Raw genomic sequence first — 27,883 nt, 5'->3', positions numbered from 1 at the left:
TAGTGGGGGTCATGTTTATTTAAACCCATTTGAAAGCAGAAGAAGAGGGGAAGTGGGGGAGGGAGTGTCAGGAGTATTTCATTTTATTTTTCAGTTCAGTCACTCAGTAGTGTCTGACTCTTTGCGACCCCTGCAGCACACCAGGCTTCCCTGTCCGTCATCAACTCTTAGAGCTCATGTCCATCAAGTCGGTGATGCCATCTAACCATCTCATCCTCTGCCACCCCCTTCTCCTCCTGCCTTCAAACTTTCCCAGCATCAGGGTCTTTTCCAATGAGTCAGTTCTTCGCATCAGGTGGCCAAAGTATCGGAGCTACAGCTTCAGCATCAGTCCTTCCAATGAGTATTCAGGACTGATCTTTAGGATGGACTGGTTTGATCTCCTTCCAGTCCAAGGGCCTCTCAAGAGTCTTCTCCATCAACACAGTTCAAAAGCATCAATTCTTTGGTGCTCAGCTTTGCCACGTGGTATTTTTACCCATGACCCCCCACTGGAAGCACAGTGTCTTAATCACTGGACCGCCAAAGAGTCCTTATGTTCCTGTGTGCGTGTTCAGTCATGTCTGACTCTTTGCAACCCTTTAGACTGTAGGCCACCAGACTCCTCTGTCCATGGATTTTTCAGACCAGAATACTGGAGTGGGCTGTTATTTCCTCCTCCAAGGGATCTTCCTGACCCAGGAACTGAACCTGCATCTCCTGTGTCTGCTGCACTGCAGGTAGGTTGTTAACCTGCTGAGCCATCAGGGAGTCCCTATAGGAGTAGCTTAAATTTATTGTAATGCTGCCTGTAAACTTGTCTTTGGTGGTCCAGGGACACGATGGGAGGGAAGAGGGTGTGAGGATGGAAGCAACCTCTCCAGGAAGACTAAAGCCACCTGGGACCTTGCCCAGCTTCCCATGGCCACAGTGATGTCCCTTCTGCTGAGCCCCTACCTGGTGGCCTTTCTCACACAGCTTTGATCCCAGGGGCCTCTGTGGCTAAAGTTCTGAGTGGCCTAGAATTGTCCCAGTTACGTTTGTTGGGTGAGGACTAGGGTTCAGCAGAAAATCCAGGAGGATGAGGGAGTCAAACGCATGGATAACTCTGGACATGCCTCTTTCCCGTGTCCTTTAAAGACCATAACTGTGGATGATTTCGGCTTCCATAGAAGCCCACGCAGGAGAAGACTGGACCAGAGAATTTCTGAGAGTTCTTCCTCTTCGGTGATGGCTGAGTCTGTGAAGGGCTCACTAAGCCAGGGGTTCTGAGCCTGAGGTCCGATGAGCTTCAGTTCAACCTTCTGCGGCCAAGATAGTTTTCTTTCCTCTGAATCCATGAATAGCCAGCATACGTCTTCAATTCAAAAGGGAACAGAGAAGAACTTGGGAACAAAGGAGAAAAATGCATCGCACCTGGACAAACAACTCAAAGCAGATGGTCCGTGGAACAAAGATCAGCCATGCTATGTTCCTATAGAAACGCTCACATATCGTTCAGACAGTCATGATGAACTGCTTACCGTCTCCCCCAGGAACTGAAGGAGAGGAAATCGGTTCAAATCGCAACAGGAAGTTTACATTATAGCAAAAAAAAAATTTTTTTTTAAATCCACCCACAGTAAGCGGTCCATGATAATGTTTTTGTGTCTCTGGGAGGATGCACATGTTCTAGTACATGCTCGCTCAGTGATACAGAGATTCTCGCATGTACCTCTTGTGTGGGCTCAAATCCCAGTGCTTTGAAATTCAGATAGATCAAAACCTCACTGAAACCTGTGTAGGAATCAGCATCTCAGATGAAAACTTAAATGGTGACAGATGTCTGAATGTTTGCCCGAGCAAATAAGACTTCGGCACTCTGCCCATGTTCGGTGTCACTTCTCGAAAAGGCTACTTTGGCATTTATTAGGCATGACATCATTTTCTCTTTTATGAGCTGAAAGGATGAAATATCAAGAGAAGGAATTAAATATATGGAACTGGGGGCTGGGAGACATTTAACTACAAGGACCTTCCTTATAACTGTGACATAAGGAGGCTGATCCACCCAGCCTTTGCCTTGTTTGGACAGTGACTAGGCCATTAGAATTGTTTTTGAAGCAACTAGAAATAGAATCAATTGCTGTTTGCTGTGATATCAAAAACATATGTCTTGGGCTGGGAAAAGAGAGAACGAGGAAGCAACAAACAATTAGGGAGTATGTTTTAATCTGCGTTGAGCTTTGGAACATTTACATTACTGTATATTCTAAAAACAATGTTATACTTTAAAAAAAAAAATCCTTTCTATGAGAAGCATGAAAATACAAAGCCACCCAGAACGGGCCTTCCTGCAGAGCCTCGTGGGTGATCATAAGGCCTGATATTGGGGTGCACCTAATAGTCCCCAAACAGCCCTAGTGTCCTGATCTTATCCTTTTAATCACACCTATTGTCACTCCAAACATGGCAGGGGAGCAGGAGAATTTCTCTGGGTATAACTGAACAACCTAGAAAGACAATAGCTTAATTGACTAGGTAGCTATTATTCTCAGGCTGCTCTGCATCCAGCCTCAAAACAGGGTTAGTTCCTGCTTCCAAGGAACATGATGAAGCTGGAAGCTAAAACAAATATCCATGAAAAACATCAGACCCAAGAGAGCTTTTTTTTTTTTTTTTCAATTTATTTATCTTTGGCTATGCTGGGTCTTCTTTGCTGCAGGCGGGCTTTCTCCAGTTGCAGCAAGTGGGGGCTACTCTAGTTGTGGCTCAAGGGCTTCTCACTGTGGTGTCTTCTCCTGTTGCAGAACGCAGGCTCTAGAGCTCTCGGGCTTCAGTAGCTGCAGCACGTAGGCTCAGCACTGGGAGCTTGTGACCTCCAGAGCACAGGCTCATTAGCTGTGGGGCACAGGATCGGTTGCCCCATGGTACATGAGAGCTTCCCAGAACAGAGATCAAACCTGTGTCCCTGGTATTGCAAGGTGAATTCTTAACCACTGGACCACCAGGGAAGCCCAGAGAGCATTCTTGAGTTACAGGAAAGTTGAGTCACAAATGTTGGTGAGTGGAAGGCCCATACCCTGGGGGCAGTGAGCCCAGGCAGGAGGCCCCTATCACTATCCTCAGAGAGATTACAGGAGCTGGAGCTACCTGAAGAGAAGAACAGAAAGGGAAGAAAGAATAAGATGTAGACCAAGGAAGGAAGGTGAGGGAGGAGATGAAGTCTGGAGTTGATGGCCTTGGGGGAGATAGGTTTCGTTTCAGGGGAAAGAGAAAGGCTTTAGAGTGGGTTATCCTGTGGGGTCCTGTGCCAAGCAATTCCAAGTACAGGACTGGCCAACTGACCAAGCTGGAGATAAGGCCTTAGGAGTCATCCTCCCGGAGATGCAAAGTTGAAGTCCTAAGGATGGAGGGGTCCAGTCAGGAGTGAGAATGCAAAGGACCCCAAATTCCTCCTCTCCCCCTTTTTCTCTGTACCCCTCTTCCTTCCTTCCTTTCTTGTCTGTCCTCTCCCCAGTTTTTTTATTCTCTCACCTCTCCCTTTCCCACTTGCATCCCTCTCCTTCCCATTCTTCAGTATTTGATGGGTGTTTGTTTTTTTAGGTCTTCCCTGGTGGCTCAGACAGTAAAGAATCTACCTGGAATGCAGGAGACCTGGGCTCAATCCCTGGGTCGGGAAGATCTCCTGGAGAAGGAAATGGCAACCAACTCCAGTATTCTTGCCTGGGAAATCCCACAGACTAGGAGGCTGGTGGGCTATCGTCCATGGGGTTACAAAAGAGTCAAACATGACTTAGTGATTGAGCATGCACACACGCATTTGATTTTTATAAGATCTTCCTATTTATGTACTGCTATTTCAATGCATATACTTCTGGTAAATTTTATTTTGGAATAATTTAAGATTTCCTGAAAATCTGCAAGAATAGTACAAGGCGTACCCTTGGCTCAGGTTCAGTCATTGTTTACACTTTGCTCTGCAGGCTGCCATTCTCTCTTTCTCTACAACACACACGCATACATCTGAAAGGGTTAGTCATCCAGTCATGTCCAGCTCTTCGTGACCTCATGGACTGTAGCCCACAAGGTTCCTCTGTCCATGGGATTTCTCAGGGAAGAACACTGGAGTGGGTAGCCATTTGAATCAAACCTGGGTCTCCTGCATTGCAGGCAGATTCTTTACCATTTCAGCCACCAGGGAAGCCTACACCTAGATTCATGTTTTTTCTGAACCATTTCAGAGTTAAGTAGGAGGCACTGTGCCTCTGGACACTCCAGCGTGTGTTTCCCAATCACCAAGACATCCTCGGACACCACCACACCACAGTGACCAAGATCAGGAAACTTAACGTAAAGAGAAAGCCAGGATGCAGTCCACAATCTAAACTGGAATTCCACCAGCTGTCCACATGTTGTCCCCGCAGCTCCTCTCCTGGGTCTGAGACCTAATCCTGGATGGCAGGGGCCTTAGTCATCCTTTCTTTTCCGCCCACACCTTGCGCACCTGGGCCTCTGATCTACCAGGTCTTAGTGAAAGGTCACCCTGTGACTCCTCCTAATATGGGTCCTGAGCCCTTCCTGCAGCACTTTGCTCCCTGGCTTTATGAAGTTATCTCTTGGTCCACATCCTCTTTTATTATCTCTTCCCTTTGACGGCCGCGGATACAGCCTGGGGACAGGCGGGCTGGACATCCCAGGGGCCCTTCTGGGACCTCGTGACCCTGGGCAGCTTAGCCCCAGCTCAGTCATTTGTGAAACAGGGATGATGACTGCATCCATTTCACTGGGGTTTCTGGGGAACAGACCGATGGGTCCATTGTGAGAACTGAATGACTCCAAATGCGTGAGTGCTTGGCACACACTAAGTACCCAGGAAATAGAAGCTGTTCTCCTTTTCCTCCATCCTTCATCATTACCATCCTTGTCATTGTTTAGAAAAAGTGCCTGGCACAGAGTAGATACCCAACAAAATATTTGTTGGACAACTGGGTTTAGGCAGAAGTGGTGGGAGGCAAGGGGGAAAGAGAGGAGGATGCCAGGAGAGCATGTGGAGCTGGACCCATCATTTCATCAAGTTCTGCAAGTCCCACCATTGGGAGACGCATGGTTCCCAAGGATGCGAGAGTCAATTACACACAAGGAGATGGGATGCACTGTGACTGGACTCATGCGCATAAAAGTGTTAGGGTGCAGGTTCCTTCACCAGCAGGACTGGGGGAGCAGGGATGCGTGTTCAGGGAGCCCCTTCTGGATTGAACTGTGAATTATCAGGAACAGATCGGTCTTTGGTGTCATCATCAAAGTTGGCGAATTGAGCACTACCTAGCTCACAGGCAGACAGGATTATCCTTACTTTGTAGGTATGGAGTCTAAGGCTCTGAGAAATGGTAATAGATGAAAGACCTGAGGTTCAGCCAAAAATCTAGGAAGGTGAGGGCAGAATCTGTAGTGGGGAGTGAGAAACATCTTCCCCTAAAACTGGGAGCAAGAAGAGACAGGGAGAAGCAGCAATTCTCGGGGATTACTGGAGCATGACTGGGGGACACAGCTGTGGGTTCAACTGCCTTGTCCTATTCAGGTTTTCTGAGAGAGAGGATGGAGAGAGGTCCTGACGCCAGAGAGGAAGTCTCCCCATCATAGGAGCTGGGGGGGGGGTGGTGCTAGGAAGAAAATTAGAGGGGATTAGAAGATCTGAGCTGATGGGGCACCGGGCTCTGTGTTTTGCGAGGACTTTCTGTGATTGGGAGCAGGAGTACGGGGGCCCAGGGAGGAGGCTCAGTGAATAGCAGGGGTCCCGAGAGCTGTGGGGGGGCGGGTGCATGGATGTGGTAGAGTCCAGGCTTTGGGGTGGAGAGAGGCTCCAGTGCCTGGATAGACTCCCACGCGCTGAGTCAGTGCCCCTTGTTGATTCAGGCAGGAGTTCATGCCCTCGGCAAACTAGGAGTGGTCATGACCTAGGAGGGAGGGGGAAGGAGGTCCAAGGCCAGAACCTTTGGACGTGTCCACGTGCAGGGAGGAGGGAGGGGAAAGGCAGCCAAGTTAAGGACAGGCAAGAAGTAGCTGGAGAAGCAGGAGATGGCTGTGCTCAGAGCCCACCTGTGGGGAGGGGTCAACTCCAGAAGCTGGTCCCAGAGATGGGGTGAGGGAAGGTCAGGACGGGGCCTGGGGACTCCAGGTGTTTTGTTTACCCATCCAACGTCAAGGGATGAAAGTCTGACCTGGAGAGAGGAGGTGGTCAATAATAGTTAACATGTAAAATTGCGGAAAAGCAAATTGTTTGAATCACACCGAGATTTTCCCAGCTACCCCTGCCTGCCAGTCCCCAGCCCTCACCTCTCACCTGATGACAGAGGAGTGGGGGCGGGGATGGGGCTGCCGCAGCCCAGACCTGACTTCATATGCTCATCACCGAATCGTCCGTCTAGCAGTTACATTCCAGGTAGTCTTGAAGGTCACTGAGACCCCGGGAACAGAATCATCTTGTGGACTTCTGAGCCCTGACAGCTTTATTGATTTTTTTTTTTAACTGACAGTTTTAGCTGATCTGATGTGATGAGGGTGAAGACAAGCCCAGGACCCACGTCTTCTTCCTTTAGCAGTTGTTTTGATCTCACCCTGGCAGAGGTGCAGGGAAATGCAAACCACTTCCTTCTAGCATCCCTTTTTGATTTAGGAGAGTCCCTTGGACTGCAAGATCAAACCAGTCAATCCTAAAGGAAATCAACCCTGAATATTCACTGGAAGGACTGATGCTGAAGCTGAAGCTCCAATCCTTTGGCCACCTGATGTGAAAAGCAGACTTATAGGAAAAGACCCTGATGCTGAGAAAGACTGAGGATGAGGGGGTGGCAACAGAGGATGAGATGATTGGATGGCATCACTGACTCAATGGCCATGAATTTGAGCAAACTCCGGGAGATGGTGAAGGACAGGGAAGCCTGGCATGCTGCAGTCCATGGGGTTGCAGAGTCAGACACAACTTAGCGGCTGAACTGAACTGAGCTTCTTCAGCACCCACTGGAGAGAGGAGCTAAATAGTTTTGTTTTTTTGTGTTTTTTTTTTTTTGGCTGAGCAGCATTCAGGATCTTAGTCCCTGGGTCAGTACCCCTTGCATTAGGAGTGTGGAGTCTTAACCATTGGACCACCAAGGAAGTGCCTAAAAAACTTTTTAAATTCGGGTCCATGGAGGAAGATTAGCTGGATTGTCCTGTGATGAGGGGGCATGGCTCACCCAAGGTGACAGAGGGTGATTTGGCAAAAGCTTCTGTATGTCCCAGAAAGTACCAGGCTTCAGAGTGAGCACTGGGAGTGCAAAGGGGGTTCCTGGCTGCACACAGTGCCTCTGTTGGGAAGGTTTGGGCTACACTTGACCTTGAGAGTGGCTGGAGGGTGCCTGGGGCCAAGTCCTCAGAAAGCTCGGAAGATTTGGGGTCTGCAGGGCCTGGAGGGTAACAGTGATGTTCAGCCAGAGATGGCCGGGAGAAGGAGACCTGTGGACCAACCATGGGGCCCCTTCTTTTTGTCTCGGATTCTTGGATAAGCTCTTGGAGGAACATAGTGTCCTGATAGTATCCAAGGGTGCTGCCTTCCTCATCCTGTAGAACAGAATGTGGCCGTTTGCATATCCAGTTCACGGCTTGCCTTGCCCCAGAGCTGCTGAAAGGAGTCTACACATGCATCCTGATTTATACTCGAAATGTTCAAATCACTTTTCCCACATTTTAAATGTTTCCTGCGTTTCTATTCTTTTATTGTGAAAAATTTCAAACACACAGAAATAGACTAGAACTCACCCAACTCATGGATAATGTTGTTTCAACTGTACCCCCCGCCCTTTATGTCTTCCTCCTCCATGATTACTTTTATATGTATGTAAACTTTCTAGTGACGTTTACTATCAATGGTAACTCACTCCAGTATTCTTGCCTGGAAAATGCCACGGACAGAGAAGCCTGGCAGGCTACAGTCCATGGGGTCGCACAGCGTCAGAGATGACTGAGTGCAAGCAATGTTAGAGGAAAGTACACAAACCATAAGCGTACAACTCAATGAACTTCTGCGTCCTCTCACGTCATTTCAAAGCCACTGTGTTGTTCACCTACCTATTTCATCCTTAAAGATTTTTTTGTTGTGGTTAAAAAATGCTGCTTTGAGATTTATTTGTAAGCGGACACTTTGGTAGTGTTAAGTGCATGTACACCGTGCAACAGAGCTCAGAGAATCTTTTCACCTTGCAACACTGACACTCAATTTCAAATCCTTTTTAACAAGCATCAGGGGAGAGATAAGCTGTCTCAACTGCCTGAAAAAAAAAAGATGCATGCATCCTTCTTATGTCACAGCACCTGCCAAGGAAGACAGGGAAGGAACACACAGGGGTCATGATCCTATATACCTGACGCCAGAAAGGCTCTGTAAACAGGAGGCTGACAGCGTGCGCTGCTTGGCGGGCATGCTCCCTGGAGGCACAATGATTACGGGGTGGACCGCACGTAGGAAAAGAGATGAGGTCAAGGCTCTGCGGCCTGGTGGCCGTCACCTTTGTTCCTGGGGAGTGACTTGTTGCTTGGTTTCACGGCAGTTAGCAGTGTGCTGTGGCCTGCAAAGAATGAAGGGAAAAGTTGATTAATGTGTTTCTAAAGGGAGTAGAGGAGAGTGCTGAGCCTTGGCTTGTTTTCCCACTGAACCAAAGGGTCTTTGACCCCCACCCCCACCACATCTGGGCTGGGCAGTGGGAATGGCTGAAGCCAGGGAGACTGTAATTCCTCAACCCGATTCTATCATTCTTATTTACATTCTATGTCCTCTCTTTCAAGAATATTTTTCTGACATTTGCCTTCTGGCAGAGCTAAGGCCCATGCGTGGGAGTTATGGGGAGGTGGACTTGGCTGGAAGCAAGGAAGAATTTTCTTAGTCAGAGCTGTCCAAAAATGGAACGGCCTGACTCAGAAGGCAGTGTGTCCCCAGCCTGGATAAAGTCCCAGAGAGGTCTTTTCAGGGGAGCACTCCCTCTGCTGTGACCATCATGTGCAAAAATCAAGGATGACCACCCCTTTCTGAGCACCTACTATCTGGCAGACATTGCTCTCCCGTGTTTGTGTGGACTGACCCACTTCATCATCAAATAGCCCATTGTAAAGATGGGGAAACTAAGGCCTGCAGAGACTTACTGACCTGCCCAAGCTATGCATCACGACTGCTAGGTCACTTCAGTCGTGTCCGACTCTTTGTGACCCTATGGACTGTAGCCCACCAGTCTCCTCTGTCCATGGAATTCTCTAGCCAAGAATACTGCAGTGGGTAGCCATGCCCAAGTGGACACACTGCTAAGTGAGGGAGGCAGGATCAACAGCCAGGCAGTCTGCTCCCCTCCCTCAACCGCACTGCCCCCCCCCACCCCCCGCATTGTTTGTAACTCTGTGAACCATGACCTCAGGTGAACACCCAGCTGGGTGACCAGCTGTTGTCTGCTAAAGTGAGCTGAAATGGCTGTTGACTCAGCATGCAACATCCGGTGAGAAGGCCGGAGGACTGCCACATTCCAGACCCCACAAGTAACAGGGGCTGGGTTTGCTCAGGACTGTCTCTAAGTGACAGGTGGACTGCAGGGCCCAGACCTCCCAGCCCAACTGTCCAGCTAGCAATGCCCTTCTTGACCCCTAGGTCTGTAAACTGGCTTCTTGCCTTGTTCCTTCAAGTTTATCCTCCAGTTTCAGGAACCCATCCCAAACTACCACCACCCCTTCCCTGAGGCTGAGTCCTTGCCTTGGTCATCTGCCCAGGTCTTGGTTTCTCTGAGAAAGCCTCAGGGTCTGGAGAGGCAGGCAGGCTAGCCTCGGAATCTTGGGCATGAAGCCTGATTCTCCCACCCCCAGGGGAAGGTTGCTTACACATCTGATTACTCGGGCAGGAATCTGATGCCTGTTTCATAAGACTGTGGTGAAGATTACCAAGTGATCATGTGGGAAGTGGCCAAGCTCATGGCAGCCTCTATGGATGACGGTCACCTCCATCATCTCCTTCTGTTGACAGAAGGGCTCGTCCTGAGCTCAGTGCTTGGCACTTAGCCCCTAGGGTTGTTGAACAGTTGCTCAGTTGTGTCCAACTTTTTGTCACACGATGGACTGCAGCACACCAGGCTTCCCTGTCCTTCACCATGTCCCGGAGTTAGCTCAAACTCATATCCACTGAATCGGTGATGCCATCCAACCATCTCATCCTCTGTCACCCCCTTCTCCTCCTGCCCTCAATCTTTCCCAGCATCAAGGTCTTTTCCCAAGAGTCAGGTGGCCAAAGTATTGGAGCTTCAGCTTCAGCATCAGTCCTTCCAATGAATATTAGGATTGATTTCCTTTAGGATTGACTGGGTTATCACCTTGCTGTCCAAGGGTCTCTCAAGAGGCTTCTCTAAAAGAACTCTCACCCATAAAATCTGAGGAAGAAGGTTCTTGGGTATGAATTTGCCTGCAGTGGGAGCAAGGAGCCGACTGCTGCATGGGCCGTAGCTGGGTGGAGCTAAGTGGTTCCTTTGAACAATTCTCAGAATCGGAAAACTCAGCTTTTAGCTCCATGGCCTGCTGTTTGTAAAACGAGAAATGACTAGAAAATCCCTAAAACTCCTCCTAGCTATAAAAGTGTTCTGGTTCATGATCAGGGGAAGGAGGAAAACGTGTATGTGATAAAATAAAAATACTTTCTGCAGTGGGCCAAGAAAAGAGAACAAAAGTAATTCACCTTCCAGTTCAGCCCCACAGTGTTGAAAATTCAGGCTCCTGCACAAGGCACCTCCTGGTTTTCTTCTGCTCAGATTGCACTATGGTCCCTGAGGGACATTTCTGAAGTCCCTGACAACAGATTCCAATCAGGTGAATTGGCTGTAACTTTACACCATGCAGGCTTCCCGGGGGCCTGGAAATCTTAAACATTTATGAGACAGTTAACAACAAGTGAATACTTCTCAAGCTTTATCCAAGGTTGTGTTTCCCCTGCAGTATCATAAAACAGGTTAAAATAATTTTTCTGATTTTGCACTTGGGATAACTGAGGTACAGGAAGGTTTAGTCATTTTTCCAGAATGTGTCGATAGAGAGAAAGTTTGGGTCTTGGAATTGGCTAGATCCTTGCTAGCTAAGCAAGCTGTGGGATCTTTACCCGTTGGATCTTTGAAGAGAAGAGAGTTTCTTCTTGCTTTCCCTCAAATATTTTCTCCACATTGTTGCACCTGCTGTACAACTGGAGATTTCTGAGGGGTGAAGTTATTATAAAACCTCTGTCTCCTTTCTGCATTTCAAGACATCTTAGCCCTGCAGCCAAACTTTCATTCACAGTAAAGAAATAGCTTCCTTCATTGCTAATTTCACTGTCTCAGGACATAGTTTGGGCCAGAAATAGTAACAATATGGGTGTTTCTAACCACCTGAAGCATCTGTTGTTATGACACAATCTTTAAAGCCTTTGTTAACTTTTCTGATTATGATCACCACCATACATTCTTTCCCACGTGTCTGGTCTTTTACTGGGCCAGCCCGACCATCCAAAATTACAAGATTTCTGAAATCCCAACCATTTTCTGTCCCCAAAGACGATGAGCTTTATGATTCATCGGTGGAACTGGGCAAAGAACTGAAGGACAACTGGTCAGGTTGGAAGGACACGAGATAGAAACATTGATACCTGGATTTTCCCCAAACCCTTTCCCAACGATACAAACCAACGCAGCCTTGAGTGTAGGAAGCACTTGCCAAGATAGGGAAATCTCACAGGCAAACACAGCAGGTCCCCTGTGTTTGCTAACTTTCTCTCCCAAGTTTTAAAACTTACTGACACATTTAATGAGGTGATAATACTCTGTCTTAGAAACTATGCCCCAGTGGGGGGAAAAGCAAAAATAATTTTAGAGAATTTCAAATTTGAGTCTCTTATGAAAGGAAAAATCTCCGTCACAGATTTGGATAGGAAAAAAAGGACTTGGCTGTCAGATGTGGGTCACGTTCTCCACATGAGTTTGGATGGACCAAGGCACCCGGGAAATCCACTGTCTGAACTCAGTAAGGTTACAGTGTCCTGAAGATCTCCCCGTTGGGAAATTTGACAGTGTCAAGGACATGGAGTAGGGTCAGTATTTTCTCAGCGACTTTGGATTTATGTGATGGTCTGGAAGGGGAGATTTCAGTCACCACTCTGGAACTTTCTTATATCTTTTCTAAGATTATTCCATGATCTTTTGGAGAATGACAACCATGAAGGCTCCCACGCTCATAGAACTCACATGGCTCACTATCAGTAGTATGGTGGGCCCTGGGATCCACATGATCCCAGGATATGATTTAGGTTAATTTAGGATATGATGCTAATTTAGGCTATGGTGCTAAATTAAGCCTCATGCTTTTAATCCATTTCCCAATAATAAAAATTTTTTAACTTTATTATTTTTTTATTGAACTATAGTTGATTTGCAATGTTGTATTAGTTTCAGGTACACAGCAAAGTGATTCCATTATATATATATATTCTTTAAATTAAAAAAATTTTTTTACAATGTTGTGTTGGTTTCTGCCATACAAGAATGCAAGTCAACGATAATTATACACACACCTCTCCCCCGATCCCACTCCTCCAGGTCACCACAGAGTGCCAGACTGGGCTCCCTGTGCCACACAGCAGCTTATATATATTCTTTTTCAGATTCCTTTTCCTGATAGGTTATTATAAGACCTTGAGTATCATCCCCTGTGCTGTATAGTAGGTCCTTATTGGTTACCTATTTTATATATAGTAGTGTGTGCCTGCTAATCCCAAGCTCCCCATTTATCCCTCCCTGTTTCCCCCCTCGATAACTATAAGTTGGTTTTCTATGTCTGTGGGTCTCTCCCTGTCAATAACACAAAAGTTTTACAGAGTAAGAATCACAGCACATTGTCACAGAGAGGGTTCGGTCATTCTATACATGGCCTTCCTTATTCAACTCTGCCTAACAGCAGAAGGGATGTTCACTAACCTCTCCTTTTATTGTCCACCATGCCCAGGATCTGAGATGCTGTGCATTCTCATGCAGTAAGTCTGGATCCTTTCCTGCTGTTTTCCATTGCCAATAATCATAAAAGCTGTTTGTTGCCAGGAAGCCATGAGATCTTGTATCTCCCACTCTAGGTTTTCAGATCATAAAATGGGCTTTGTCATGTGCTTGGAATCATAAGATGCTTTTAGAGCTAGAAAAGATCTTGAAGATCACATTGCCTAATCTCCTTTCACAGGTGAGAAAGTCAGGCTTGGATCAGGTGACCCTGGGCCTCTGGCTGTAGTGGCCAAGCCCACAGGACTACAAGGACCCTGGCAAGCGAGCACGGTAGACCAGCTTACTCCAGTAGCCCATGTGCGCTGGATGAGAAGGAGCGCATGAAACCCAGACAGCTCTAAAGCACATGAACCTGAAAGCACTGGCCAGGCCAGGCTCTTCAGCCAAGGGGAAATGACATCCGTTGTAGGGAGTTGGGGCCCGAGGCAGGCCCACTGCATCATTCATGAGGCCCCAGGGCAAAGTAACAATGCAGGACTCCTTGTTCAAAGAGCAGAAAAGGGATCTCCCTGGACGCCCAGAGGTAAAGACTTTGCCTTCCAATGCGGGGATGCGGGTTCAAACCCTGACTGGAGAGCTAAAATACCACATGCCTCATGGCCAAAAAACTTAAAATCAGAAGCAATGTTGTAACAAATCCAATAAAGATTTAAAAAAAAAAGGCAGGAGGAAAGCTGTGTCCTTTCTCCCATGGTCTCTGTCCCCATCTGGCATGGTGTTTTCCATTTGCTGTTTAATGGGAGTACTTCTTCAGTTGCGGGGTAGGGGTGGCACAGATGTCTCTGGGAGTACAGACCATCCCCTACCAGGGGCCTGGGAACCCTTCGACTTTGAGAGGGGGGTGAGTGTGTGTCCCCAACCCTGACTCTCCTCCCACCTGGGACCAGGCCCTACTGGTGATAGAGGGTATCGGTGGTCACTGGACAGGGGTGGAGAAGGGGATCTGGGTCCCCCAGGGCACCAGGGAACCAGGCAGTAGGCAGCCAAGGACCCACAGGGAGTGGACCAGAAGATCATGTGTGCAACTCCAAGCCCCTGACATGTGCTTCATTATCCCACTGAACTTCATTCACAAACCACAAGATCAGGATAAAATTAGTAAATTCAAGACCACAGTCACAGAGCATGAAACCTTGTGCACATGGTCTCCTCTGAGCATAGGAGCCAGTGTGTCTGATCCTCATGTATTCAGGCCAGAGGTGAGTAGGCTGGGACCTCTACCATGGCCCTGGGCTGACAGAGGCCCAGGCCCTGCAGGGATGCAAGTTTGAGTCTTTCTTACCTGTGGCCTTTATCTACAACCTTTCCTGGGAGGGTAGGGGATAGGGCTCCCACTCAGACCAGCATGACTTAGTGATGGAAGATTTGGGGGTAGACTCTGTCTCGGCTTCCCTGGTGGCTCAGATGGTAAAGAATCCGCCCGCAATTTGGGAGACCTGGGTTCGATCCCTGGGTGAGGAAGATCCCCTGGAGAAGGGAATGGCTACCCACTCCAATATTTTCGCCTGGTGAATCCCGTGGACAGAGGAGCCTGGGGGACTATAGTCCATAGCGTTGCAAAGAGTCGGACAAGACTTAGCAACCAACAAACTTTTTCTGTTTCAAGTGGTGGCTGAAAGAATTCTCAGGTTAGCAGGTGAATAATACAGCTTATCAAAGCTGATATCACTCTTAGAAGGAGCACTCTTCTGAGAGGTGTAGAAATGGGGCTGCCAAGGGCCCCATCCCATTCATCTGAATCCTTCATTGGGGAAACACAAGTTTTGCCATTCAACCCAGGGAGTGAACCTGGGTCTCCCACATTGCAGGTGGATTCTTTACCATAAGCCCCCAGGGAAGCCTGAGTTTTGCTATTTAAGATGGCATCTTCTGACAGCACAGACCTTCCCTTCTCAGTCTTGCTGGACTCTAAACTCCCTGCTCTTTGCTGGGCTAAGTCAGTGTTAACACTCATTTGATGGAGCCATGGGATTTAACCCTGAAAGACCCCACTGAGAAAGACTCAGACCCTAGAATGGGGAACCCCGCTCCTGAAGTCACTACCTGCCACAAAATGTTCCCCAGGAAAGAACTTTGCATTTATTTGTTCATTAAGCATTGTGGAGTCCAGGCACTGTTGTAGGTACTTTACAAAAATAGGTTTGCCTTGATCACAACCCTGCTATTATTCCTGGTTGTCAGATACAGAGAAAGAGGATCAGTGATGCCCAGAGAGGTTAAAACGTGAGCTCAGAGAATGGGGAGCTGGTTGGGATATTGGGATTGGCATATATACACTGCTTCCCTGAAGGCTCAGAGGTAAAGAATCTGCCTGCAATGCAGGTGATGAGAGTTATATCTCTGGGTCAGGAAGATCCCCTGCAGGAGGAAATGGCAACCTGCTCCAGTATTCTTGCCTGAAAAATCCCATGAACAGAGGAACTTGGTGGGCTACAGTCCATGGGGTCACAAAGAGTCGGACACGAATGGGGCTTCCCTGGTGGCTCAGAGGTTAAAGCGTCTGCCTCCAACATGGGAGACCCGGGTTCGATCCCTAGGTCTGATCCCTGGGTTCGATCCCTAGGTCGAACTTCAATATTCTTGCCTGGAGAATCCCATGAATGGAGAAGCCTGGTAGGATACAGTCCACGGGGCTGCAAAGAGTCGGACATGACTGAGCGACTTCACTTTCACTTTCATGTAAAAAATAGATAACTACAAGCGGGAGACCCAGGTTTGAGCCCTGGGTCGGGAAGATCCCCTGGAGAAGAAAATGGCAACCCACTCCAGTATCTTTGCCTGGAAAATCCCATGGACAGAGGAGCCTGGCAAGCTATAGTCCATGGAGTCACAAAGAGTCAGACATAACTTAGCAACTAAATAACGACAGCAACTGAGAACCTACTGTATAGCATAGGGAAATTTACTCAATGCTCTGTGGTGACCTAAATGGGAAGGAAAAACCAAGAAAGAGGGGATATTATGTATATGTGTGGTTGATTCACTTTGCTGTACAGCTAAAACTAATACAACATCGTAAAGCAATTATATTCCAACTAGAAAAAAAGAAAGAAAATGGGGAGCCAGGAGCCAGTCCTGGTCAGCTCCAGACCCTTAGCCTCTGGCTTCCTCTGCTGCTCAGTATTCATGTTGGGGGCTCTAGGCCCCCACCATGAAGATGGCTAATGCAGGCAGGACTGTCTCTTTATCAGCTTAGTTGCCACATGAGCACAAGGCCTTGGGTCACGGAGCAGAGCCAGTTTCAAGGATGGTAAGTTTAGGAGATGCTGCAATAGGCCACCTGCAGGAGGAAGAGAACCACAGTGCCCACCTGCTGCCTTCTCAGCTCCTCATGACAAACTGATGTTTGCTTGGTGAGCATCTCAGGGACCCTTCAGATCCTGGGTTGCACCCACCCCACCTGCATCTGGTGGGTATGAGGGTCTTATTGGCAACCTTGGGGAATCTGAGTTTTCTTTCTTCCAAGTGAGTAACTATGAGCTTGTAAGTAACTCCTGGGGGGTGTCCACTGCTCAACACTGCTTTGGGCTACTGGCCTTGAAACAGTGACTACCCACAGGCTGCAGAGGGGATCCTACCTAAGGATGGAGCGGGGGGCTGGGGGCTAGACAAAGCCGCTGACAACCTCTGCCCAGCGAGGCAGGCTGGTGACTGGTCTCGTCTCTCTGCTCATGAGCCCTGTGGCCAGGCTCCCAGAGGTGGGTGGAGTGAACAGGTGGCTCTTCTGTGAAACATAAAAAAAAAAAACTTGCAAAGCATGTGTTGTGCGTTCAGGGAGAGTTGCCAAATTCTTGCCCTTGGAATAATTTTTCAGGTCTTTCTATTAGAAAAAAAGCTTAATTTGGAGAGTGAGGGAGGAAGAATGAAGTCCAGGAAGGAATAGCCAAGTTAGCATAAAGCCCCAGGGTCTCTGAAAATCAGAAAGGAACTTTGTTCATGGGAGCCTGTTCTAAAGGACAGAGCGCCCACCCTCCCTCACCCCCGTTTCCGCAAAAGGAATAATCAGAACCACAGCTGAATTCACGGAATTCAGGCTGGCACATCTGAGCGTAGACACAAGCACCCCATGGACCTCTCACTCCAGCTTTGAGAAAACAGGATTGTGTTTACATGGTTGGTCTCTGCACGCCCAGTGCCAGAGCAGCCCCCAGCTTGGGGGACACGCCGACTTGGCACCAAGCACTCTCCGCCACCCTATCCCTGTTAGCCATGCTCAGGCTCAACAGCCCAGGGAACTCTGAGTCATCCGCCTCCTTCTCAACCACGACATGTTTCTGGGAATGTGAGAGCACTCAGCGACGTGACATTCCTTTGCTCGTAGTAGGAAGGCAACTCCCCACTTCCTTTCTCGTCACGTTGCATCATCTTTCCCAACAGGACCGGACAGATTTACTTGAAACTTACATGCCTTTAGGAAAGAAGGACCTGAGTCCACGTCTGAGCCCCACCCTCTCTTTATAGTGCAGCTGGGTTATCCTGCCCTAGAGGAAGAGGGCAAGTGTCATGAGCAGCCTTTGCAGGGATAAGAAAGACATACGTGACGTACGTTCTGCGCTCACCTCACCATCATGAAAACAGGGACGCTATAGTCAAGGCACACAAGTACATGGCACCTAGTTCACCCGTATCAGTTCGGGTGGGGGTATCTCAGTTTTAAAAAAATTCTACGCACTTGTCATCTCAGAGTAAGTCTCGGAAAGGTAAATGATATCTGCAAAACTTTGGCCCGTGAGTAAACTTTTGAACACCGAAATCCTGGGAGAATGTTATTTATTAACAATGTGGTTAACAGGCAAACACTGGGGGTTTGTGCATGGGAGATGGGGCGGGGGTGGTGGACACAGAGGTGACAGAAAGTGAATCTGTTCCCACGAGGGCGCAGAGTCATGGTGGGGAATGGACCTTCCATGGCACGCAGTCGAGGGCTGTGGGGTGGAGGGAGGGCAAGGGTGGGGTGCAGGGGAGGGGGCACTGAATGTCCGGGGGGAGGGCTGGGAGGACCAGCTGCAGGAAAGATGTTTGAACCAGGCTGGGAGAGGCTGAGATGGGGTACTGGTGTCCATTCGGGTGATGGGGCCACCACAGAGAAGTGGGAAGTGTGCAGGGAAGCTGGACAGGAGGTGAACAGAGTTGGGGAGGTGGCAGCCAAGGGTAGTGTGTGCAGGTGGCAGAGTGACCAAGCTGGAGGAAACAGGCACAGGCCAGGGATCCGTGCAGAGACAATTCAGGTTTTTGTTTGTAGATGGTCACAAGCCATTGAGAGTCTCGAGTAGATGAAAAGCTCCAGAAACTTGGCCTGGGAAAAGCTGAGGGTGGGAGGCTGTGTCTGTGCCACAGGTGGACTGGGACTGCGCTCGAGCGACAGCAAAGGCCAGAGAAGGTGAGAAACAGTAATTACGGTGATAGAGCGCATCGGAGCTCATCCCTTAGAGATTCTAAGCACTTCCTGTCTCCTTTCACCATCACAACCTTGGTCCTAAGTGACAGTTCTATCAGCCCATCTTACAGATGGAGAAATTGAGGCTCAGAAAAGGGAGGGAACTGCTTCTGGACACATAATGTGTCAGCAGCAAGGCCAGCATTTCAATCGAGGTCAGCCTGACTCCGACCCCACCCTGTATCATGGAATAACAGAACTGTTCGGCACCCAGTTGTGGGAGGGGTAGGGAGGTGTTCTGGTGGCTTTTGCTTGGGAGCCTCTGAGGAAAGTTGATAGTGGGTAAGATGGGGGCAGGCATGGTAAGGAGGGGCAACTCATAACTAATCTAATTGGGACCAAAAGAAAACTTAACACCAGCAAAATACCATGGGTGGTATTCACAGTCTGGGATCAGACCTATAAGCCTGGGGTTCATGTAAAAGGTGAGACCAGAAGTGTCCACTTGATACAAAGGAAGATTGTTTCTATCTTGAGGGCAGGAAAGTAAAGTGTAAGCAGAAATGGAGGAGCATGGCTTCAGAGCTTGTAACATGCTGGTGGCTGAGCTCCATGCTGCCATTTGTTGCTATTGTTATTGTTTAGCTGCCCAGTTGAATCCAATTCTTTGCTACCCGGTGGACTGTAGCCTGCCAAGCTCTTCCATGAAATTCTCCAGGCAATAATACTAGAATGAGTTGCCATTTCCTTCTCCAGGGGATCTTCTTGACCCGTGTCTCCTGCGCTAGCAGGTAGATTCTTTACCGCTGAGCCACAAGCCTCTGCTGTGCATTCTGACAACCAGCCCTTCTGCTACTGCCATCTTGAGTTACAGGTGAGAAAGCAGAAGCTTGGAGACATTAAGTCTTCACCTGAAGCCATACTGTCAGTAACGGTAAACCTGGCACTTGAGCCACAGTCTGACTCCTGAGGGCATCCACATAGACAATTGTGGGACAGTTACCCAACAGGGGTTATCAACCAGCACTGGAGTGGCAGGCTACCCACAACTCCTCTAGCTGCTTATCTGCCTCCTGTCTATAGTTCATAAGCACTATTTTTGTAATAGAGACAAAAGGAGTTTTATAAAAGCAAAATGGTGGATGTGCAGTTGGACAGACTTTTTGGAAGACAATTTTCCAACCTCCATCAAAATGAAAACTTGGCTTATTCTTTGACCCAACAGTTCTATTTTGAGAAAAAAATAAAAGGAGACCTGCAGAGCATCTACCTAGAGATGTACATACAAAGCAGCAGATTAGAGGCAATCTGAAAATGCCATCAATATCTACTAATAAAAGGCTGAGATAAATTTTGGCTCAGCCATACAGTTGAATTCAATACCAGGTAGCATTAAAAAGGATCACGGGGATTGAAATGGGTGTGTAAAGATTATTCACGATGATGGCACTTCCCTGGATGTCCAGTGGTTAGGACCCCACTCTTTCACCGTTCAGGGCACGGGTTTGATCCCTGGTTGGGAAACTAACCGTGCCATATAGTATGCCCCCCCCAAAAAAAATTTATGATATATTAATGTATGAGGAAAATACACTACAAAACATCATCTACCAGTTGGTCTTATTTGTGTTTAAAGAATTTGTTCGTATGAATACATTCATTAAACAATTCAGCTTTTTAGAAAGACAGCATGCAAATATTTAGTTCTAATTGTGACAAATGCTCATCAGAAGAGGCTGCACTGAATGTATGTGACGGGGAGGAAATTCAGGAAGAGTTGTAAGGGTGTATGTCAAAATGCTTTATGGCTTTAATTACTCTCTTTTAAAAAAGTGTTTTCTTTTATATTGGAGCATAATTGATCTACAAGGTTGTATGAGTTTCAGGTGTACACCAAAGTGATTCAGTTATACATATACACATACTACTCTTTTTCAGATTCTTTTCCCATATGTTATTACAGAATATTGAGTTAACTTTTCTTTCCATGGTGGGTGGTGGTGTAGTCACTAAGTCATGTATGACTCTTGTGACCGCGTGGACTGCAGCCCGCTGTCCATGGGATTCTCCAGGCAAGAATACTGAAGTGGGTCGCCATTTCCTTCTCCAGGGGATCTTCTCAACCCAGGGACCATCATCTCCTTCATTCCAGGTGGTCTCCTGCATTGCAGGCCATCTTTACCGACTGAGCCACCATCTGAATTTTCTAGTTTTTCTTCCCAACAGCAAAAATGGATTACTTGGGGAGAAATATTTAATTTTAAATAAAATTTAAAACAAAAAGGAAAGAAACTGAGGTAGAAAGAAAAGATGAAGGGTATGTGAGTTCAAGGGCTGATGGAAAAGAGACTTTCCAGAAGGTAGTAGATAACATCAGCTGCCTCTGAAAGATTCAAGGAGATGAAGACCAAGATGAGGGAAGGAGGTATATATGGAATCTAAAAAGAAATGATACAACTGAACTTACAAAACAGAAAGAGACTCACAGACTCAGAGAATAGATTTATGGATGCTGGGAGAAGGATGGGGGAAGGGATAGTTAGGGAGTTTGGGGTGGACAGGTACACACTGGTATATTTAAAATGGATAACCAACAAGGACCTACTGTGTAGCACAGGGAACTCTACTCAAGGTTATGCAACAGCCTAGATAAAAGGGGAGTTTGGGGGGGGGGGGAATGGATACATGTACATGTATGGCTGAGTCCATTCGTTGTTCACCCGAAACTACCATAATATTGTTAATCGGTTATACCCCAATACAAATAAAATGTTTTTTAAAAATGAGAGAAGAAAGGAGACACACATGACCTCACCCAACTTACAGAAAATGTTTATTTATTGTTACTTATCTCCAGCCACTTTCCTCTCTCAGCAGACCTCCATTCTCCACTGAGTCCTTTCAGCTTTCATTACCTGGTTATGGAGCTTCCCAGGTGGCACTAGGGATAAAGAACCCACTCGCCAGTGCAGGAGATCCAAGAGAGGCAGGTTCAATCCCTGAGTCAGGAAGATCCCTTGAAATAGAAAGTAACAACCCACTTCAGTATTCTTGCCCGGAAAATTCCGTGGATAGAGGAGACTGGTGCGCTACAGTCCATGAGACCGCAAGGAGTCAGACACAACTGAGTGACTGGACGCTATAGCATTACCTGGCTATTCTGTGGGTGGTTCAGACTTGGCATTAGAACTGCCTACACCCTCCACCCCTTCACTCCAGCCCCCAAATAGTCAGACAGGCAGAAAGACAGAAACCAGACTTACTCACCTACACTCTCCATCTTTCAGGCTACGCCACCATCCACCCAAACAGAGCGTCATCCTAGATTCCTCCCTCCCCTCTCACTACACACATGTAAAAGATCCTGAACTCTCTCTTTGACTAAGCTCTCCTCTTTAACCTTGAGGGTACAGCCTTAGTCAAACCTTCCTCATCTCTTGTGTACACTGATTCACCTACTCCTTAACCCAACCTCCACACCTTCATCAATTCTAAATGCCATTGGACCGTTTGACTCACACCTGACACCCTACTCCCATTCTGTCAAGAGTAAATCTAACTTTAAAATATTGCAAGTAATGAAGCAATAAGCATCTGTATGCATACAATTCAGTTTTTTTTCATTCAAATTATTTCCTTGGGATAAATCCACCCTTCTGATAATGCACCCCACTGGCATTCTTCTCCAAAATAAATGTTTTTAGAGTTTGCAGGGAAAATAAATTTTAATTTCTGTGCCTTGACTGCCAGAATATTTTTCTCCCTTTCATGTCAGGTCTAAGTTACCTTTTTATCGAGAAAAAAATCATTTCCATTTTAAAGCATGATATATATAAGCGCCTACCTCCTTCTAGTTTTTGATTTTGCTCTTACCCTCACACTGCTTCAGGTTATAGAAAGTGAAAGTCGCTCAGTCGTGTCTGACCCCCATGGACCATACCATCCGTGGAATTCTGCAGGCCAGAATACTGGAGTGGGTAGCTGTTCCCTTCTCCAGGGGATCTTCCCAACCCAGGGATCAAACCCAGGTCTCTCGCATTGCAGGCAGATTCTTTACCAACTGAGCTATCAGGGAAGCCCCTGAGGTCACAGAAATTTTTCTCTAATTGGCAGGCATTTCAAAAGCTTTGGGGCTTCCCTGGTGGCTCAGAGGTTAAAGCATCTGCCTCCAATTCAGGAGACCTGGGTTCGATCCCTGGGTCGGGAAGATCCTCTGGAGAAGGAAATGGCAACCCACTCCAGTACTCTTGCCTAGAGAATCCCATGAATACAGGAGCCTGGTAGGCTACAGTCCACGGGGTTGCAAAGAGTCAGACATGACTGAGCAACTTCACTTTCACTTTCACTTTCAAAAGCTTTGCAACGTGATGATTTCTCCCCAGTGAACTCTTAAAAATTGGGGCATGGATGAAAAGGAGGTTGGGCTTACTTTCTTCTAGGTGCTCCAAGTTAATAGCTTTTTAAAAACGGGGAGAGTCATCTCTATTCAGAGAGTAGCTGACTCTTACTAGCCTAGTGGGTTATTCTCTCTTTTTGAAAAAGAAGAATGTCATGGGCGAGGTCCCTGGATCGGGAGGTATGGAAGATCTCTTCTGAATTGACTGTAGCCATTTGGAGCAAACTCTAAACTGCTTGGGATTGACACCAGGATAAAATGACAACTGAATGAATGACTGAGCCATTCTTCCTCACCCTCCATAGAATTATCCAGCAATATCCTGAGCAAGGAGGCCAGGACCCCGAGGGCTTACACCTGCTGGGCGGATTTAAATGATTGTTTCGGGGGTAGTGGAGAGATTTCAGAACTTGGTTCATCAGTATAAACCATCAAATAGAACTTACCATCTCTAGGTCAGACACATATTTTTAGTGACATAACTTTTCCTCAGTTCAGGAATACTCTTAAATAGTGTTTTAAAATGCCTTTCTCACAGTAACAGACTCACAGAGGTAGAAAACAAAATTATGGTTACCAAGGGGGAAAGGGAGCGGAGGCAAATTGGAAGTACAGGATTAACAGATACACACTACTATATATAGAATAGATAAACAACAAGGATCTGCTGTAAAGCACAGGGAACTATAGTCAATATCTTATAATAACCTAAAATGGAAAAGAATCTGGAAAAGAATATAGATAGATAGCGTAGAATAGATAGATAGATAGATAGCTCTTCATTTGAAGGTCTGATGCTAACGCTGAAGCTCTAATATTTTGCTCACCTGATGCAAAGAACCGACTCACTGGAAAAGGCTTGATGATGGAGAAGAGCGAGGGCAGGAAGGGAAAGGGGAGCAGAGGATGAGATAGTTAGCAGTATGGACTCAATGGGCATGAATCTGAACAAACTCCGGGAGATAGTGGAGGACAGATGAGCCTGGTGTGCTGCAGTTCATGGGGTCACAGAGTGGGACACAACTTATCACCTGAGCAACAACAGATAGATCTAGATCACTTTGCTGTACACCTGAAACTAACACAGTGTTGTAAACCAACTATAGTTCGATTATAAAGACCTTTATCAAACCCCGGCAAGCCTCTGACCTGCTTTCTCATCCTCACAGATGACCCAAACATCACCAAAGAATGCCTTTCTCTTCTGAGACAAACCCACCTACACTCGGCCCACCCTACCTTCCTCGCTCTCTTGCTCGGTTAAGGTCCCTGCCCCAGAGCCTTTGCACAGCTACTGACTCTGCCACAGGCTCTCAGGTGACACTAGCGATAAAGGATCTGCCTGCCAGTGTAGCAGACGTAAGAGATGCAGGTTGGATCCCTGAGTCTGGAAGATCCCCCAAGGAGGAAATGACAACCCACTCCAGTATTCTTGCCTGGAGAATCCCATGGACAGCGGAGCCTGATGGGCTACAGTCCATAGCTTTTCAGAGTTGGACACAACTGAACAGCTTAGCACACACACCCGTGGGCTATCTCACAAAGCACATCTGTCACTTCTTGTCTCCAGTGCTGTTACCGCGGCCAAAGGTAGAGCAACTCTGGCGGACCACTCAAACACCTTCCCTCTGCATGACCTGCCTCCACTCCAGCTCTACAAAATTCACATCCCACACAGCAGCAGGGATAACTGTCTAATAAGCTAAACAGAATTACATGCAGGCCTGCTCATAGCTGGGCATGACTTACGGTTCCAACCTCCCCATCTGTGCCTTCCTGTGCCACCTGGTCCTGACCTGGTTCTCCTGTCTCTCTCCTCATCCACTCTGCTCTGGCCACGCCAGCTGCTTTGCGGGATCTCAGCTACTCCAACCCGGAGGTTGTTCTCTCTCCTGGGAAAGCCTCACACAACCACCTCCTTTCTTATCCAAGTGAAAGAAAAGTGAAAGTTGCAACTCCAGGCCAGAATACTGAAATGGGTAACTTTTCCCTTTTCTAGGGGAATCTTCCCAACACAGGGATCGAACCCAGGTCTCCTGCATTGCAGGCAGATTCTTTACCTGCTGAACCACAAGGGAAGCCCAAGAATCCTGGAGTGGGTAGCCTATCCCTTCTCCAGCAGATCTTCCCAAACCAGGAATAAAACCGAGGTCTCCAGACCTCCATGTAATCCTCTTCTCCTTGGAGAGGTCTTCTCCACGCTCATGCACACAGTTCTCATTTTGTCTTATTTCCTCCCCAGCTCTTATCTCTGACTTTGTGGTTGTTGTTAGTCACTCTGTCATGCCGGATTCTGAGACCCCATGGACTGTAGCCCGCTAGGTTCCTCTGTCCATGAAATTTTCTAGGCAAGAATGCTGGAGTGGGTAGCCATTTCTCCTCCAGGGGATCTTCCTGACCCAGGGATCAAACCCACATCTCCTGCATTACAGATGGATTCTTTACCACCAAGCCACCAGGGAAGCCCTATCTCTGACTTAGTGTTGTTTATTTTCTTGTTGATGTGTTTACTGTGTTTTCCTCTGGAGGCAAGAAAGCCCTTGGCTGCTTTTAGCCCAGTGTTTCCCTATTAGACTTGTCTGCTTGTTAAATACAGATTCCTGAGCTCCCTCCATCCCCATCCTGACTCCACCACTCAGACTTTTTGAATCAGAATCCACAGGGCAGGAGCCAATGAGCCTGGACTTTTACCTGGTGCCTTGAGGCACTCTTGTGACCAGCAAGTTTGGGAAAGCTGGACTGACCTGCAGTAAGTGGCTTATGGGGTTTTGGATATTAATACAAAACCCTTTGGTTCTTTTCTTTTAGGGGAGAGACCAAAAATTCTTTTTAAAATGTGATCAAACAAGCCTTTTCTGAGAAAATGCCCCTCCCTGACACACAACATTTGAATACCTTTTCAGTGACCCAAGAGTCTGCTCTTTGGAACCCAGTGGGAGAAGCTTGAGGGCAGTAATTGCAATCAAGAGAGACCTTGGATAACACCGAAGGCAGCTCTCATAGCGGTGCAAAGATGTTGGCAAGGGGCTCCAGGTGGGAAGTCCAGTCAGTAGGTAAATGAGGATGGAAAATGAAGGACGCAGATGAAAGTCAGAATGAGGATTCCAGGGCACGTGACCAAGAACTAGGCAAGAGCCTGGAGGGGCAGAATTCAAAGAGAGGGAGGTTCACCTTGGGGAGCCCTGCAAAGAGGGACATGGGGGTGGGGTGCAGGGACCATGACCCAGTTCCTTGTCATGTCCAGTTTACAAGGAGTGGAAGGGTTTCAAGGAATCAGGCACTGCTCCAAGGAATTTCAAGGAATCAGTGGACGTTCAGGTAGAAGTTTGGAAGGGGACCCAGGCTAAGAAAGTCAAAGCTGTGGTTTTTCCAATAGTCATGTATGGATGTGACAGTTGGATCATAAAGAAGGCTGAGTGCTGAAGAATGGATGCTTTCAAATTGTGGTGCTGGAGAAGACTCTTAAGAGTCCCTTGGACAGCAAGGAAATCAAACCAGTCAATTCTAAAGGAAATCAACCCTGAATATTCATTGAAAGGACTGATGCTGAAGCTAAAGCTTCAATACTTTGGCCATCTGATGTGAAGAGCCAACTCACTGGAAAACACCCTGATGCTGGGAAAGATTGAAGACGATGGTATTACCTACCCAATGAACTTGACTTTAAGCAAACACCAGGAGATAGTGAAGGACAGGGAAGCCTGGTGTCCTGCGCTCCATGGGGTTGCAAAGAGTCAGACCAGACTTAGGGACTGAAGAAGGGACGACAGGCTAAGATTCAGGGCTGGAAGACGATGGGTGACAGCTAATGCTGTGAGAGTCCTTGACCTCCTCCGGGAAGAAGTGGTAAAGTGAGACGGGAGGCAAGACCCTGGAGAGATCACCTATGAAGGGAGGGAGAAGAGGAGCGCAGGAAAGGGGAGAATCAGAGGAGGGAGAGACAGAGAGAACAAGGAACAGAGGAGTCAAGCAAATGAACTCTGCCAGGCCATTGGACTGGGCAGCTCAGAGGTCACTGGGCATCCTCAAGACAATCTTTTTCTTTAGCTAACCCTTGTCCTTAGCGATAAGGAGACAGGCAGTCTGCAATTTACCTGCAAATGATAATTTACCCACAATTGAGGCTGAAAGAAAAGAAACTGAAACGGAGGGTGGGATTTTTTTTTTTTTTGGCAGGGGAGGGGGGAAACGGGGAGGTAGGGAGGGGGGAAGGGGGGAAGGGGGAGGGGGAAGGGGGGAGGGGGAAGGGGGGAGGGGTGGGTGGTACTCACTGAAAGGTATAACGGATCTTAGTTCCTCCACCAGGTACTGAATCAGCGCCCGCTGCATTGGAGCTTCCCTGGTGGTTCAGACCATAAAGAATCTGCCTGCAATGCAGGAGACCAGGGTTTCATCTCTGGGTCAGGGAGGATCCACTGGAGAAGGAAATGGCTACCCCACTGTAGTAGTCTTGCCTGGAGAATTCCATGAACAGAGGAGCCTCCCAGGCTACAGTCCATACAGTCGCAAAGAGTTGGACGAGGCTGAGCGACTCACACACACACAGCCCCTGCTTTGGAAGTGCAGAGTCTCATCCACTCGACAGCAGGGGAAGTCCCAAAGAGTGGGCTTTTTAAACGATGGGGCTCAGAGAGGACGAGTAGCTGCTCCAGCACACCTTACGGCTGGAACCAGGTCCGAGGAGGCCCAGGAGAAGAGACAAAAGAAGGGGAGGGGCGGAACCAGTTTGAAAAATGTGGTATGATCCCAGGTTCAGTCTTGGAGTGGCACGTGGGGCCCTTTGCAAACTGGGGCCATTTACCCCCGTGGGAGTCAGGTGGGCCCCTCCTCCAGTCGGCCACCGGAAGCGATTGCCCTTTTAAGGCGCTGGCCTCCGCGGTGAGTCACGCGGCCCGCCCGGTGGGGGTGCCCCACCCGCCCCCCTCGTCCCCGCCGTCAGCGCGCCCCGCCCCCGCGCTGAGAGGCCCAGCGGCTGCGGCGCAGGAAGTGGGCTCTCGGCGCCGCTCCATTCCTTTCTTCTGAGCCAGGCGTCTTCGAGCCTTTATCAATGTTATTTTTACACTTTGAGAAATG

General features: G+C 47.9%; 1 long non-coding RNA gene across 4 annotated transcripts; it reads right to left on the bottom strand.

The window, feature by feature from the left end:
• LOC114117230 (uncharacterized) lies at nucleotides 1-27,580 on the bottom strand. Of its 4 annotated transcripts, none has more exons than XR_003590946.3 (4): nucleotides 27,082-27,580; nucleotides 8,358-21,430; nucleotides 6,058-6,179; nucleotides 1-3,111 (listed from the first exon to the last, which is right to left on the bottom strand). It is a non-coding gene; the product is annotated as an uncharacterized LOC114117230 (long non-coding RNA). The 4 variants fall into 4 exon arrangements; XR_009595841.1 differs by having other exon boundaries at nucleotides 1-6,179; nucleotides 8,358-8,561; nucleotides 10,697-21,430; XR_009595840.1 differs by having other exon boundaries at nucleotides 1-6,179.
• Between the last annotated feature and the right edge of the window lie 303 nt (nucleotides 27,581-27,883).

Source organism: Ovis aries, chromosome 12 (assembly GCF_016772045.2).
Source record: "Ovis aries strain OAR_USU_Benz2616 breed Rambouillet chromosome 12, ARS-UI_Ramb_v3.0, whole genome shotgun sequence".
NCBI lineage: Eukaryota > Metazoa > Chordata > Mammalia > Artiodactyla > Bovidae > Ovis > Ovis aries.
Note: the sequence above shows the minus strand (reverse complement) of the source record. Positions and strands in the feature narration are given on the sequence as shown.